Source organism: Ruditapes philippinarum, unplaced genomic scaffold, assembly GCF_026571515.1.
Source record: "Ruditapes philippinarum isolate M1 unplaced genomic scaffold, ASM2657151v2 ctg11367_1_1_1_1, whole genome shotgun sequence".
Lineage (NCBI taxonomy): Eukaryota > Metazoa > Mollusca > Bivalvia > Venerida > Veneridae > Ruditapes > Ruditapes philippinarum.
The window spans coordinates 1-16,345 of record NW_026860057.1 but is presented as its reverse complement, the minus strand read 5'-3'; the positions used below and the strand labels follow the sequence as shown (position 1 = coordinate 16,345).

Sequence of the window (16,345 nt, the reverse complement as noted above, 5' to 3'; positions counted from 1 at the left end):
TCTGACATTCCCAAATAAATGTAAAAGTGTTTCTTCACAGCATTTACAAAAAGTACACATTTTATTGTCAAAATACATATTTTATTGTCAAACAAAAGTGAGTTATCGCCTAGCATCAAATGTTTTCTAATGCATATACATTCTTGATAACAAACTGGAACTCTCGATGTAATATTATGTTATCTTTATTTATGCAAAATTTGAACAGAACGAAAGTAAAATATATAATAAAACTTGCCAAATTAATGTTTATTTGTTTCTTTAGTAAAATTATGTGGCTTCCATTCTCTTTTTTTCACTTGCACTTTGTAATGTTGAAAATTTTAGCTATATAATTGTGCATAAACATAGTTATCTTATTATAATGCTTGTTCATAGTTCATATAATGCCGAGAGCTCATTGAAGTCATGAACATAAATGTGTCATATAAATATAGAGTAAGAAGAAAATGTGAACTAATAGTAATAGTCATATACACTAAAAATATCTAACAAGGAAAAATTGATTGCAATTTGTGACGAAAATTATACTTTCGATTGGCAACCATTTATTTGTGTTTTAAACTACTGAAACTGGATACTGTAAAATTTTATCTAGAGGTGCGTGTGTGAGCTAATGATCATGGTGATTAAGTGATATAGAGAGTATATAAAATCAACAAAGTTACCCTGTTCATTTATGTATGCTCACTATAGTCTCTCTCCTCTTTACCTACTATTAAGTCAAACACTTCTCATGTAACATATACTCGACTATTTCTTCTCACACATAAAAAGTTGTGATTGGTGACTCCAAAAACACTCGTGAGGCGCATTCCCTACAATACTTGCCTCTATTATATCTGTGTTACAACACACCCCATATTCACTCCTCCTAGTACAACAAGCTATGTCATGACTCCTATAAAGTGGAATTCTTGTTATTTTACCTAATAATCAAACTACAAAACATCTTTCCAGTGTTAACAATTTATTCTCATAATTATAGCAAAGCTGTAATCTAACGTGAGCTTAAACATTTCTATTTAGCTTAATAACTAAATCATCACATCATTTGTCTCAAAACCGATATCTTTTTTCATCTACTTTTTTTAATTAAAACATTATGATAGCCGTCCTGATAATACTCTATAATATCTAATCTGTGCTATTGCTATTCTCAAGGCGCATCCATTCTTGTATGTCTTGTCCTTTATATATGCAGTACTGGTTGTTTTAAATTTTGCCTTGGCACTTTTGTGAAATATGATATAATTCAATTAAAGCTTGGTTTTTTATTTGTATCAATCACGTGAGACTCAGGTAGTTAGGAATAAGACTATACTGTATGCTGAATATACAGTCGAGTAAATATAAACAACGGAGGCAATATTTTCTCTAATAAGCATGACACGCGTGATCTTTTGTCCTATCATGCATGCTAAATTCTCTTTTTCAAATGAAATTGATACTGATTTTTTACTTTTTGAAGTTGTTCATTTAAAAGTGTAAGTCAATATGTCTTTTCATAAAGAATCAACACAATATAATTTTCTAGAATATACTACACGTCAAGCCTTAACAAATTGAACTGTGGTATTCACCTGTCATCATAAAAGTTCATATTCCATATTGTGACACTCTACAAAAAACTCGCATTATTGTACGTTAAAAAATATTCCGACGCGTCGTACATAAGCTTCACGCGTGAGTACTATGAATTCTCTCAGAGTAACAGTGATCCACATATAACCTTAGTTTTTGTCAAAGATCATTTATGACCTTTAATCCAGCTAAATTATCTGGAGCAAAACTTCTTACATACATAACACTAGTTTGTTGCTGTGTTCATCTGATGGCAGACAGCTCATTTCTTATAGTGTTTTAGAGGCACACGATAGAACCACATTACGCAAAACCTAACAGAAAAAATTAATCGAGCTATGATTTTACCTCATTTTTCTATTGCAAAATACCATTGTTCCCATAGCTCCCTTCTGGAGAGACACTCGTATAACTCTCTCAGATTTAAAACATTATGTATTAATATCGCTTATCATATACTACATCTATTGTAGTATTGAATTATATATATACCCTCATTAAAACTGCACTAAAATCTTTAAACAGTAATAAACATCAATATACCGACTTCAGTCACTAGATCAAGGTCGCATGACATGTGTATCTGTGTAATACATAATAAAATCTGAGCGTGTCTTCGGCCCAGGGGAAATCCGATTATGGAAGAGTCGTCTCCCTGTATACACATATCATTCTATGGAGAAACTATATTCTGTTGTTTGCTCTCATACTAGTGATGTTATGTTTTTCAACTGTAATTTTATAATTATTCAAGATTCCAACCTCATTTAGTTCATTATCATTGTTGACTAATGACAAGATCATGATTTTAGTACGTTAATCTAATATTGTGATATATATTGTAGACTATATAGTGAGCAGCCGATATTCTATAGAATCACTGCATGTGTTCTACAAGCGGAATAACTCATTAAGAAAGTAGTTATGATAAAGAAATGAAGTGGAAGCACATGGTTTGCTGCAACTATACGCCATTAAAGTCGCTCGTACCGCGGTAAATTAACCCACGTACAGGTCAATCTCGTAATCACGTAGTCAAACCAGTTTATGGCTTAATATGACGCCAAGTGCTCTTGAATATTTTCTCACTGTCCCTGAATACAAAGTTTCATTTTCTGATGATATCGTGAGTATATTCCTAACCAACTTTCAACACACCTCATAAGATATTAAGGCTTAAGAAATATTTGCTCGCTGTACTGTATGTTATAAACTGAGGAGCGAGGGTCATGTGATGACGTCAGTACTCCGTGAACTGATAACACAATTTGTGGAATACAAATGAAATGATGTAGCTGCTGCATTATCGTTTTGGTAAGGAATACACTTAAAACTACTTAAATCATATTGATGAAAAATAAATATTCTTGTATAACATAATGTCTCGTTTTTGTTCATTATAACATTGCAACTAAATAATATCCAAAGTATATGAGAAAAAAACAGTAAATCTAATTCTTTTAGATTTCAGTAAGGCTTTCGACAAGTTCAGCCATGAGAAAATACTGCTGAAAATACATGACTAAGAATTCAGAGGTCAAATTTTAAACTCGATCAAAAGTTTTCTAGTTTACAGGCTGCAGTCTGTTGTGATGAATGACAGCTGCTCTAACCCTATTCCAGTAGCCTTAGGTGTCCGCAAGGCTCTGTTCTAGGTCCCCTCCTGTTTCTCGCCTACATAAATGATCTCCCACACAATATAAATTCCCAGGTCCGCTTGTTTGCAGACAATACCAAAATGGGCTAAATCGTTTAGAACAGTGGTAGTTAGAGTGGAAATGGAATTCAACCCCTCCATGTGTCAAGTTTATTCACGTCGCAAAAAAGAAAAATCCTTTCCCAACACAATACTACTTTCATGGGGTCCAATTAGAATTGGTTACCTCAGATAAATACCTAGGCGTGGATATATCAGAAAACCTCACGTGGGATGCCCATAAAGAAAGGACACCCAAACAGGCAAGCCAAACCTTAGGATTTCTACGCAGAAACATAAAGGTTAAATCCCAATCCATGAAGTCCATCGCTTACCAGACGTTGGACAGACCCCAGCTTGAATATGCTTCCAAAGTATATTCTCCCCACACCAAAACTCAAATACATCAAATGTCTAAAAAAGAGCAGCTCAATAAATTAAACTAGATTATGGTTAGACCTCTAGCGTCACGGACATGCTTCACTCCCTTAACCTTGGAAAACTGGAACTCAGACGTAAAGATGCTAGGTTATTTCTTCTTTATAAGATTCACCATGGTCTGGCTGCTATCCCCATAGACGAATATTTGACACCCCTCTCCCGAACATCACGCCACGTCCATCCCTTATGTTATAGGTCATTCGCAGCAGCTTCAGACTATTATAAAGATCATTCTGTTTTGTTGTTGGGAGTTATAATAATCAAGTAGACTTCACAAAATATTTATATAACACAAACACGTGTAAAAATTCGAACATTTAATATCATCATATAATAACTAAACCATTCATGAGTAAATTCTCTGCAAAATGTTCGAGGATTTAATATCTCCATGAATATGTACATTTTTTATGTATTAATTTTAATTATTTTGTACACAATTGTTTCTCACAGTATAACTTATTAGGTTTCACTTCTCGACCACTGCGTGTGCGATAAGGTAAATTATTGTTTACATTTTTGTCTGGGGTAGAGAATGTGGGAACGGCTGAAGTAATAACTTCCCGACATTTAGGCTGTGAATGGAATATTGCATTATGTTTTGCAATTAACTGTGCTGATAATGGGTTATATCTTGTTCAAATGATTCTGCAGAGTTTGCATAGTTTTCCCGGGTTTTGTGGAGAAAACGCCTATTTTGTCTGTAAATTGAATTATCCTCAGTTTTTACACTATACGACCTGTCACCATGAATTGCGATGATCACGGCTGGTTCCTATGTTTTACCTTTCTGAATTTTGCACGATTCACCTATATTTAATTTGGGGAGAGATTATGACCCTTTATCGTAATATGACTTTTGGACTAATTTGCCATTTCTCATTTTCTGAATTGCAGCATTGGGATTATTTTTTTCAGGGAGTAATTGTTTCTAGGTTGTTGGCAAAATTGATTTTAACTTTCTTCCCATTAAAATTAGACAGGCGTATAGCCGCAATTGAGTGGAGTGTTTCTATATTCTAAATATGACAAATATGGGTCGGCTTTACTAGCCTTACATTTCTTCATTATATTTTTAGCTATAGACACCATTTTTATGCTCCCTGAAACATTTCGGGGAGCATATAGTCGGCGCCTTGTCCGTCTGTCCGTCTGTTGTCTTGTCCGGAGCAAAACTTGAAAACCCTTGGAGATAATTTGTTGAAACTTCATACAGTGGTAGAGGGCATTGAGGGGGAGTGCAGTGTCAAAGAACCATAACTCTATTTTGCCCGGTTTTTGAATTATCTCCCCTTATAGAAAAATTTTGTTCGGGGCATAACTCTAAAACTATAAGAGATATCAACATGAAACTTTGTAGGTGAATAGATCTCAATGGGTAGATGTGCAGTGCATAAGAACAATAACTCTTTTTGTCCTAATTTTGGAGTTATAGCCCTTTGTTAATTTTAACACTTTGAACTTTGTCCGGAACACAACTCTAAAACTATAAGAGATATCAAGATGAAACTTTGTAGGTAGATGAATCTCATTGAGTAGAGGTGCATTGTAAAAGAAACATAACTCTGTTAAGCCTCATTTTTGAATTATCTCCCCTGTTAGAAAAATCTTATACAGGACATTGCTGTAAAACTATAAGAGATATCAACATGAAACTTTGTAGGTAGATATATCTCAATTGGTAGATGTGCAGTGCACAAGAATCATAACTCTGCCTTGCCTAATTCTGGAGTTATTGCCCTTTGTTTATTTTTACTTTTTGAAGTTGTCCGGGACATAACTCGGAAATCATCATCAAGAAACTTTGTAGGTTGATAGATTCCATTGATTAGAAGTGCAGTGCAAAGAACAGTAACTCTGCCTTGCCTAATTTTGGAAATATTGCACTTTGAACTTTTTCCAGGGACATAACTCTGAAATTACAAGAGGTGTACTTTCCTGTGTCCAAAACCTATTCGGGGAGCATCACCCGACTCAAACCGGCTCTTGTTTCAATAAAGCCATTCGATTGACTATGTTCTGGGGAGGATGTCACTTGATGAAAATTACAGTCTGTTGCAAACTTGGCAAACTTGGCAAATTCAGCAGAGGTTAACTGTGGGCCATTGTCACTTTTCAAACAGTCAATTTGACCAAAACGAGAAAATTGAACTTTTAATTTTCGTACGACTGTTATACTTTTCGTGTCTTGTAACCAGTCTACTTCAAAATGTTTACTGTACATGTCGGCCGTAATTAGATAATCTTTATTATCTAGAGAGAAAATATCACAAGCGATATTTTGCCATGGTCGTTTTGGTATGTCATGATGCTTAAGAGGCTCTTTTGCATTAGAGTGCCTATGTGTTAAATATAATTGGCAAGCTAACACGTGGTCAGTTATTTGTTTTCCCATAGAAGGCCAAAACATTACATCCTTCGCACGACTGAGAGTTTTATTGACTCCCATGTGACCTATATGTACAGCATTTATCATCGTTTGTCTCATGTCTTTGGGAATTACAATCTTTTGACCTCTTAAGATTATATCATTTCCCACGGACAATTCGTCCCTATGATTCCAAAACTCTAACACAGTTTTTGGACAGTCATTCCTAAGGTCAGGCCATCCGTCAAGTATAGTTCTTTTCAATGTCTGAAGTTGACTATCATTTTGAGTGGCTAAACGGATTTGCTCAATTTTCATGTCACTTATAGGCAAACTATTTATGACTGTATGTATATGTAAATCGAGACCTTCAGTCAAGTCTGGGTATGTGTCACTGACAAGATTTCGAGACAATGTATCTGCTAATGGAATATATTTGCCGCTTACATGAATGACTTCAATGTCATACTGCTGTAAGTGTAACAACATTCTTTGATTCTTCATAATAGAAACAATAGATTTGTGGTCAGATTCCACAACTGTGTGCCTTGCATAGCAGTATTGCCTGAATCTAGTTAAATTTAAAAGAATAGCTAGCATTTCTTTCCCTATTTGGGCATTACCAATTTCTGCCTGAGTCAATGTCTTTGACGCAAATGTTATTAGTTTATCACCTTGGAGACAGTTGACCCCTTTACCTAAGCTGCTCGAATCGACTTGGAGCTTAACTGGTTTCTTAGGGTCTTAATAAGCTAATAATAGATTATTGCGTAATAGCTTGCTTAACCTTCTCAAATGCCTCATCTTGGGCACACTCCCATATAAATTATATGTCTTTCTTTTGCTTGTCCTGTAGTGCTACTAGGACTCGTCTCGGTGGACATAATACAGGCACTGCATTTTCTTTTAAATGCAAAGTACATGTCCCTTGAAACAGGCCGATGCCTTTAAACAGGTCATTATATTCTGAAAGTATCGTTTGTTTTGATTATTCGATACCCTGCTTATCAATAGAAAATGTTAACTTAATAAGCTCAAAGTCAATTGATGTCTGCAAACTTAGCAGAGCAGGGGATTTACTATCTACTACATAAAATGTACTTTTCACGGATTTCCCTTTATAACTGCATGTTAACATAACTTTCCTTATCACTGGTAATTTGCCACCAGCATAGGATGACAGCTGACTGTCTGGGGGTAACAATGGTGTTTTAAGCTGCAGAAGTAAATATTGTGCTTACGGCAATATGTTAACTTGTAACCCAGTATCCACTTTGGAAATTGATAGGCAGCGCATTGGGGCCTATATTTAATGGAACAGAAACGCAGTTTGGTCGAGAAGAATGAAACTTATTTACCGTGTGAATGAAATAATCCGTATCATCCGTATCATTATTCCTGTGAATTTCATTTTGGACAATTTTTGATATTTTGTATAAAATCTTCCGCATCTAAAACACTTGATTTTTTTTTTTGCCGTCTGTCGTTCTGTTTCTGTTTGTTCCGAATGTGGTGAACATCTGCCGTATCATTGTGCCCCATGGTCATCATTTGCTGTTTAGCATAATCCATGCTTTAAGCTATTTTTGTCGCTTTATCCAAGGTAAAAGAAGATCTCTCGTTAATGAATCTTTCTCTTAATTTGCCTGATTTGCATCAGAAACCTAGGCGATCACGAATCATATCCTCCGTGTTGTTAAAATAACAATCCCTTACGCGGATACGCAGTCGTGTAATTTACGAATCTATGCTGCCTTCGCCTTGATATTCATTATAGAATCTGTAGCGTCCGAATATTGGATTTAGTTTAGGTCTCACATGCGCCCAGAACTGATCAAAATATTTTTCGAGTTTCTTGGCGTCTTCCTCGGACATGTCTGTCCATGTTGAGTGTATTTTTTGACCTCGATCTCCAGCCCATAGCAATAAAAACGATATTTGTTCTGGCTCCGATGTTCCTTTAAATGGTCCCGTAAACATTAATTTAGCATGTCTTTCAAATTTTTCGAAAGCTTCTGGCAAGTTAGATGATTGCCAATCCATAGATGGTGGTTCAATTCCCGTTAATTCCATTTTTAAATTGAAAATAATGTTTTTATGCCCCCGGGCATATAGTAATTGAACTGTCCGTCCGTCTGTCTGTCCGTCTGTCCGTACGAGGTTAACCTAGAACGGCAAGTTGGATTTTTCTTAAGTTCTACCTGTACTAATGGCTTCATAATTTACACACTAATTCATACAAAGTATATGATCTGGGCAAGTTACATAACTATGGCTTCCATATTATACTAAGAAAATGAATAATGGTTAACCTAAAACGGCAAGTTGAAAATATCTTAAGCTCTATCTATACTAATGGCTTTTAATTTCCACACTTACTTATCAATACAAAGTACATGATATTGCCAAGTTAAATAACTGTGTCATCCATATTTCCCAGTTATTTTCCTTTTTTTCACTTTGAAAATAGGACCTTGTCTGGTTAACCTATTTCGGCAAGTTAGATTTATCTTAAATTTCTCCTAATTGCTTAATTTCTTTAATGATATCTTTCATATTTAGTAAGTGGATACCTTTGATGGTCCTCTAATGTTTTGTGGAGTAAGCGGTCTCTAGGATCAAGGTCAGGGTCACTGGTTTAAAAAATAAATATTAACATTTTTACTCATACAGCCTTTATTCTTTAGTTGATGTCTTAGTTTAATACAAACATGCCAAGGGAGGTCCTCCTTCTTTGGGTGTAGTAAGGGGTCATTTGGGTCAAGGTCAATGTTACCAATGTCACCTATGTTAAAAATAGATTTTTACAGGTGAATTAACCTTATTCTATAGATAGATGTTATCTATAATTGATAGAAACATAAAATTTGATGGAGTTAGTGGTCAGTTTGGTCAAGGTCACCAGTGTTAAAAATAGATTTTTACACATTTGCTCATACAGCCTTTATTAAGTGACGGATATATTTTATATTTGGTAGGAAGATAACTTGCATGGTATTAATCCTTTTGATTGGGGTAGGGATCAGTGGGTCAAGGTCACTTGTGCTAAAAATAGATTTTTACACCTTTGCCCATACAGCTTTTATTTATTGACAGATGTATTTCATATTTGGTAGGAAGATAATTTGCATGGTATTCTTCCTTTGGATTGATTAAGGAGTCAGTTTGGTCAAGGTCACCAGTGCTAAAAATAAATTTTTACACTCTTGCCCATACAGCCTTTATTTATTGACAGATGTTTTTCATATTTGGTAGGAAGATAACTTACATGGTATCTTCCTTTGGATAGAATTAGGGGTCAGTTTGGTCAAGGTCACCAGTGCTCAAAATAGATTTTTACACTTTTGCCCATACAGCCTTTATTTAATGACAGATGTATTTCATATTTGGAAGGAAGATAACTTGCATGAAGTTGAATACTTTTCAACTTCACAAGTCAGAGCAATGACTTGGCAACTTATATTTTTCACAAATACAAAATGCCATGACTTTGTCAAGCTATATAACTTGTGTTTACAATTTTTTGGCAATTTTTCTGTCCATAACTGAGTGAATGGGTAACAGTTTTTTGAAATATTGCTACTGACAAAAATCTGAGCCGGGGGCATTTGTGTTTAACAAACACGTTATTGTATTTATGTTTAATTATAATGTTCTGATAAAAGTCCATTATGATCTTTTAAAATCCATTTTAAATTTCTTCTGACACCATGTTTTGTTGTCGGGAGTTATAATAATCAAGTAGACTTCACAATATACTGATATAACACAAACACGTGTATACTCTACAAGATGTACATTTATTCTCCTAAAATCCCTAACATTGAGGTACTGGCTAGACATATTATTGAGCATGCGCAATGTGCATATATTTTAAACTAGCTAATCAACTGATATTACTACACTTCTTTCCTAGGACGGTATACCACTGTAACCACCTTCCCCTGCAGTTGCCCTACTCCCTACCCCAGAGCATTTCAGTGCAGCCATAGCTTGCATCGAACATTTTTAAATATTTTTTTATCCTCTTTTAAACAACCTTTTTTTTAACTTTCTTGTGATTTTTGACGCGCAGACATGTCTACGTCCCTGCGAGGTTTTAACATTAACGGAAGATAGATAGATAGATGGATGGATGGATGAACGGATGGATGGATGAATCGACGGACGGACGGACAGACAGACAGATGCCAGACAGACAGACAGACAGACAGATAGATAGATGCTTTTATGTTTATTTCTCAAAAGATTTAATTTTTTAATATAGAAATCAATAAAAGACATAACATTGAAAGAAATATCGTTACTGTTTAAGGTTATAAATCCATGTTGGGCCCAAACATTTAAAAAATTAAGTGAATTTAAACGTTTATAATCTAAATATATTCTGTTTCTTAAATAAATGAAAAATTGTTCTAAAAGTGATCTTATCGAAATTTTCTTATTATGATGTTTAGCATTTAAACGAGTAGACCAAATCAAATATCTAGACAATGATAAAATAACTAAACATGTATATTTTATATCATTATTAACCTTTGGTAAATCGAAAAACCTAAAAACTTTTTCACTGAACTTAATCTTATTATCACTTATGATATGTAATAAATATATAATTATACTATTAAAGGGCTTATAATAAGAACATTCAATAAATAGGTGAGAGACGGTTTCAATACCGTTGCAAAAATAACATGATTTTTTCTTAGAAATTCGTTTACAATATAAAAAATAATCAACATATACGACATCGTGTACTAATCTATAACAGATATTCTTATGGATTGGATCAATTGCACTTGAAAAAATATTCGAAAAGACGTTTTTAAAATTGATTTGTGGAAATAAATTGACACACTTAACTTTATAATCTGTGTCTAATAAGTAAATATAAAAAATCTTTGAAGGTGAACCAACAAATTTGTAATCTGGTATTTTATCAATTAGAACTTTAAAGGCTGAAAGACATTGTTTATAAAAAGGTGGAATAAATTCACTATGTGGAAAATTATTTTCTTGTAAAGTTTCATTATGGTGTCTTAATTGAAAACCGATCCAATATTTGGCAAAGTAAAACCAAGGAGAAGAATGATTAGAAATAATATCTTGTAAATGTTTTAAAAGGAGAGAATACCATCTTAATTTTATATTGGGAATGTTCAAACCGCCGTTTTTAAAAGGAAGATATAATGTTTTTCTCGAAATAGGTTCAAAAGATGAATTCCATATAAATCTGAAAGATGCTCTTTGAAACAAAATTAAATAGTGTTCAGGAATAATATCTGCCGTAATATAATAAATAAATTTTGAAAAAGCTAACGAATTTAGAATAGTACTTTTACCTTTAAACGAAAAACAATTTGATGATACAAGATTTAATACTCTAGAAAATTTAAGAAAACGATCATGCCAAATTTTATCTGGATCTATATTATACCCAAAATAATACCCTAATAATTTACAATTTTGAACCCAAGATATGCCAAAAGGATGATCAGACCTATTTTTCCATTTACCTAAATATAAACCATTTGATTTCCTATAATTAATTTTTGACCCTGAAACTTGCTGAAATAAATTAACTTCACGAAAAAATTCTTTAATTGACAAATTATCTGTAAGAATAGTTGTATTATCGTCTGCATATAATGACATCTTGACCTCGAACTTACCACCTGGAACTATTATACCTTTAATATTTGGATTATCTTGAACTTTTTTAGCAAATGGCTCTAAACATAAAACATATAAAAGAGGAGAAAGAGAACAACCTTGACGGACAGAACGCGAAAGTGAGAAAGGATCTGATATATGGTGATTAATGATTACACTAGATTGAATATCTTTATACAAAACTTTAATCCAATTAATAAAATTAATGTTAAACCCGAAAGAATGTAGCGTATTAAATAAATATTCCCACGAAACCCTATCAAACGCTTTTTCCTGATCCAAATTAATAAAACATGCTTTTAAATTTTTTTGTTCGACATAATCAAAAATATTTCTAAGTAAATGTATATTATCAAAGATAGATCTACCTTTTATAGAACATGTCTGAGATATACCTATAATATTTGGTAAGACATTAGATAACCTATTAGTTAATATTTTGGATAAAATTTTACGGTCAATATTTAAGAGGGATATAGGACGATAATTTTTCATTAATTTTGAATTATTTTTATCTTTACAAATTAACGTAATATAAGACAACTTTTGGGAAGCAGACATTTCACCTGATTCATAACAAATTTGAAAAACTTTTAATAAAACATCGCCAAATAAATGAAAAAACTTAATGTAAAATAAAGAAGAAAGACCGTCACTACCAGGAGATTTTGTATAATCCATTTGTTTAAGGGAATTTAAAATTTCAGATTTATTTATTGGACTACTTAGGAGTAAATTATCAGATGAATTGACTTGTGGTAAATTATTTAAAAAATGAGAGGAAAGGTCTGAATTAACAGGTTCTTCTGTATATAAATTTTTATAAAAATTACGAAAACTGTCTAAAATATCTAATGATGAACTTTTTATTTCGTCATTATCATTAATTTCGAAAATTGTTTTATCAGAACCTTTTGACTGTTCGAAATTACAAAAATATTTAGATGGATTTTCATTGCTATCAATTAACTGTGTTTTACTTCTAATAATTTGACCTTTTGAATACCTATTTTCTAAAAGTTTAAGTTTAGATAAAATCTCTTCTTTTTCGAGTAAATCAGTTGTGTTTTGATATCGAGATCTAAGTTTATTTATTTCTGAAAAAGTTTCTTTATTTTTACTTTTACTATAGTCTATACAAAAATCTTTAATTAATAATTTCATTTTGTCCCACCACTCTAAAGTATAACATTCAGTTCTTGAAATAATTTGCCAATAAAATTCGAAATTCTTTGTAAAAGTTTCATCATCTAAAATACTGTTATTTAATTTCCAATATGATTTGCCAAACGTTATTGTTTCATTTAATTTAAGTTTAAGTAATACAAAATCATGATCAGAAAAACAACAAGGTAAAATATCACACTTTAAAATTAAATCTTTAAAATTACGAGGTATATAAATTCGATCTAGTCTACAACCTATTGGATTATTTCTATTGTTGTTACACCAAGTGACTGATCTCTTATTAGGATGAATAGAACGAAAAGAATCTATAAGTTTAAATTTGCTAATGATTTGTGAAAATATTTTAGAACCAGAAGTGCCACGTTCAAGATTACCACCTATTTTATCTATGTTTGCATCGAAAATAAAATTATAATCTCCTAAAAGCAATAAGTTGTTAGAAGTGACAAAATTTGGAAAAATAGTTTCAAAAAATTCATTACGTTCTGTATCTGAAACAGGTGCATAAATATTACAAATACGAAATTTATTATCATTTAGTTGACAGTCAGCATAAATAAATCTGCCGTCAAAATCTGCTTGATAACTATAAAGTTTCATATCGGCATTCACAAAAATAATTGCAACACCACATCTGTTGCTTTGACCATAACTCCATAGAATTTTATTTTCTAAGTTTAACTTCTTTTCAATAGATTTAGATAAATTAAGGTTATCAACATGGGTTTCTTGTAAACAAAGAACATCAATATTACTAGAAGAAAGAAACATTTTAAGATCATTAATTTTATCATTGGATCTTAATCCATTTATGTTCAAGGTGTATAAATTTAAGTCAGTCATTGTGTATTATAATAGATTTAAAATATACATGTAAACTATAATTAGAAAAATAAGACAAGGGAAATAAATGTTGAATGATTTTCAAAATAAAAAAGAGAAAGAGGAATTTAAATTGGGAAGAGGGAACATAAGGAACTGGTGAAAATTAAAAAGTAATTTAAAAACAAAGAAGGCAAAGTTAATAGCCCGTATAATTGATAGTTCGGGGAATTAAAGAAAAAATCAATGTGTCAGTCAAGAAGAAAGCGCAGAAAATTTTATTTACCCACCTCGTTTTTTACGTTTTAAAACAGAAGACGGGAATTTTTTATGTAGAAAAGAATAAAAAAAAAGGAGTATTATCGGATAGGAAAACGCGAAAACTGTGAAATGATAAATCGATTTTTGCATGACTGAATTTACAAGGATAGTGGAATGAAAGCAATTTTGTTAAAATAACAATTAGACGGGTAGTGAAAATTATATCAAATAAAAATGTTGAAGTATATGTAAGGAATGTATAGTATGTACACAACATTGCTGTGTATTTATTATTAAGCATACAGTAATTGTGAGCGAAAAAATGATTTTGTTCTAGATAACGGTTTATTATAATGAAAATCAGTTTATAAATTGGAATGTATTGAAAAAACTGTGTACTGTAAACTAGTACATATTTAAGAAGAAAAAATATTTTATAGTAGTATTTTATCAAAATTATATCTATTTTCAGGTTGGAGAATGAAAACATTATAAAATAGGAAAACAGCGAATTCAGGAAAAAAATAACAGGTAAGTATTGGTAAGTATACTTGTACATATTAGAAAACAATATAAAAATATATATATAACTTCGGAAATGTAAAAGGGGATTTTCTAAATCATGGTCCATTATGAAAAGCAGTTTGAAAGGAATATATATCAGAATCATAACTAATCTCCGGAGACACTAAGACCGCCTCCTGACCCGCCTAGCACACCGTGCTCAACACCGGACTCGTCGATCACCAGAGGTGTTTCTGGGTCCGAGTCCAGGTCAAGCACGGCGTAACGATTTGTCTGCTCGACACTAGGCGGGGCCTGAGCCGGTCTTCGGGTTTTCAACGGAGGAAAATGCTTCCTAAAGGAATCCGTTACCTCTTGGTCCTGGGTTCTCTTTGTCCCTCTACTTTTGTCGACTGATTCATCCATCTCGGTATCATCATCATCGTCATCATCAACAACATCATCACCATCATCGTTCTTGTCGTCCATACTTTCTTGATCTTTCTTCTTTTTGGCTTCTTCTTCGTCCTTTCTTCTATCTTCTTCTATCATCTGTAATTCTTCCTCCGCTTTTCTTTTCTGTTCTTCTTGATTTGAATCTGAAAGACTCTTCTGAATCTTAGAATAAGTATCAGATTGAACTTTAGGCGTATTGGCGCAATTTGACCTATAGTGGCCAATCTGCAAGCATTTGAGACAAAGTGGAGGGCGACCAGCCACAGTTACTAGGGCTTTGTTGCCACACTCAAATCGAAGTAAATGTGGCAACTTGTTACGCTCAATCTCTGTCACTTCCATTTTCACCAAGCGGACCCCGGACTTGAAGGTCCCGGATCCGACCTTCATCCGGTCATATTCGACAGTCAAGACTTTCCCGAAAGGTCGGAAAATGGCCTCAACTGTCGGATTTGGGATGAAGACGGGTAGCCAGTGCACTCTAACATTGACGATCTGCGAATTGCCTTTGAACAACAAAATGCGTTTCTGTCTGACGATAAGAGGTTCGACTGTATTGACTTCATTAAGAAAAGAAGGAGAGTTATAAACAACACTCACCTCTTTATCTCCTTGCCCACGGGAAAATAACTCCACAGCACTCGGCGGAATCTCTAGGATCTGCAAGCATTCTACCGCATCGTTTAAGATCACACTTCCATAGGCTGAGACGTTTTGTAGTTTCAAAGTACGCTTAAGTACATCATCGTCAAAAATACCAGTTACCAAAGCAGGGCAGTCGACAATGATGTCCATCTTTTTGAAAATAAAGTTTACCGCAAAAGTAACAGATACTACGGTAGCCTCTGTACCAGGTAAGTATGCCTCAACTCCGACAATGAAACATTTTATTCCACTAAATTACAACAGTCTCCCGGTTAGCAGTTCAGATATACTCCGCCCCTGTGTGCAATTCTCACACCACGAGCCAAACGCCCAAAATCAGTAAAAAGAATCGCCAGTCATAGGCTCTATGTATTCTTAAAACTAATATATGACCGCTACAACAACGGTCATCTCCCGCTCTTTTTTTAACTGAATTCCGAATTCGAGCTACCATCCGACGTACGGAAAACATATTCAGTACGTTGAACCGACATTTTTATTAGCTTGTTGTGATTCAAATCGCCTTTTCTTACCTTATTTCGTAATGACAGGCTGCACTTATAGTGGAAGCGGCGACGTGACCACCATGGAGCTGATGCTACTGACGTTACGTCTTTTACGTCATTTCCTGTACACGTTGACGTTATTATATAATAAGGCTTGTGCCAGCATCATATCCCGTGCCTCGTTCCGTCCACTTCCGTCCA

At 33.5% G+C, this 16,345-nt stretch overlaps 1 long non-coding RNA gene across 1 annotated transcript in view; it reads right to left on the bottom strand.

Annotated features, from left to right (window-relative positions):
- The window catches only part of LOC132758741 (uncharacterized), a 49,007-nt gene extending 32,674 nt beyond the window's left edge, over positions 1–16,333 (bottom strand). Inside the window, exon 1 of the long non-coding RNA XR_009629619.1 lies at positions 16,172–16,333. This is a non-coding gene — a long non-coding RNA (uncharacterized LOC132758741). The remainder of the gene's footprint in view (positions 1–16,171) is intronic.
- Positions 16,334–16,345: the final 12 nt, after the last annotated feature.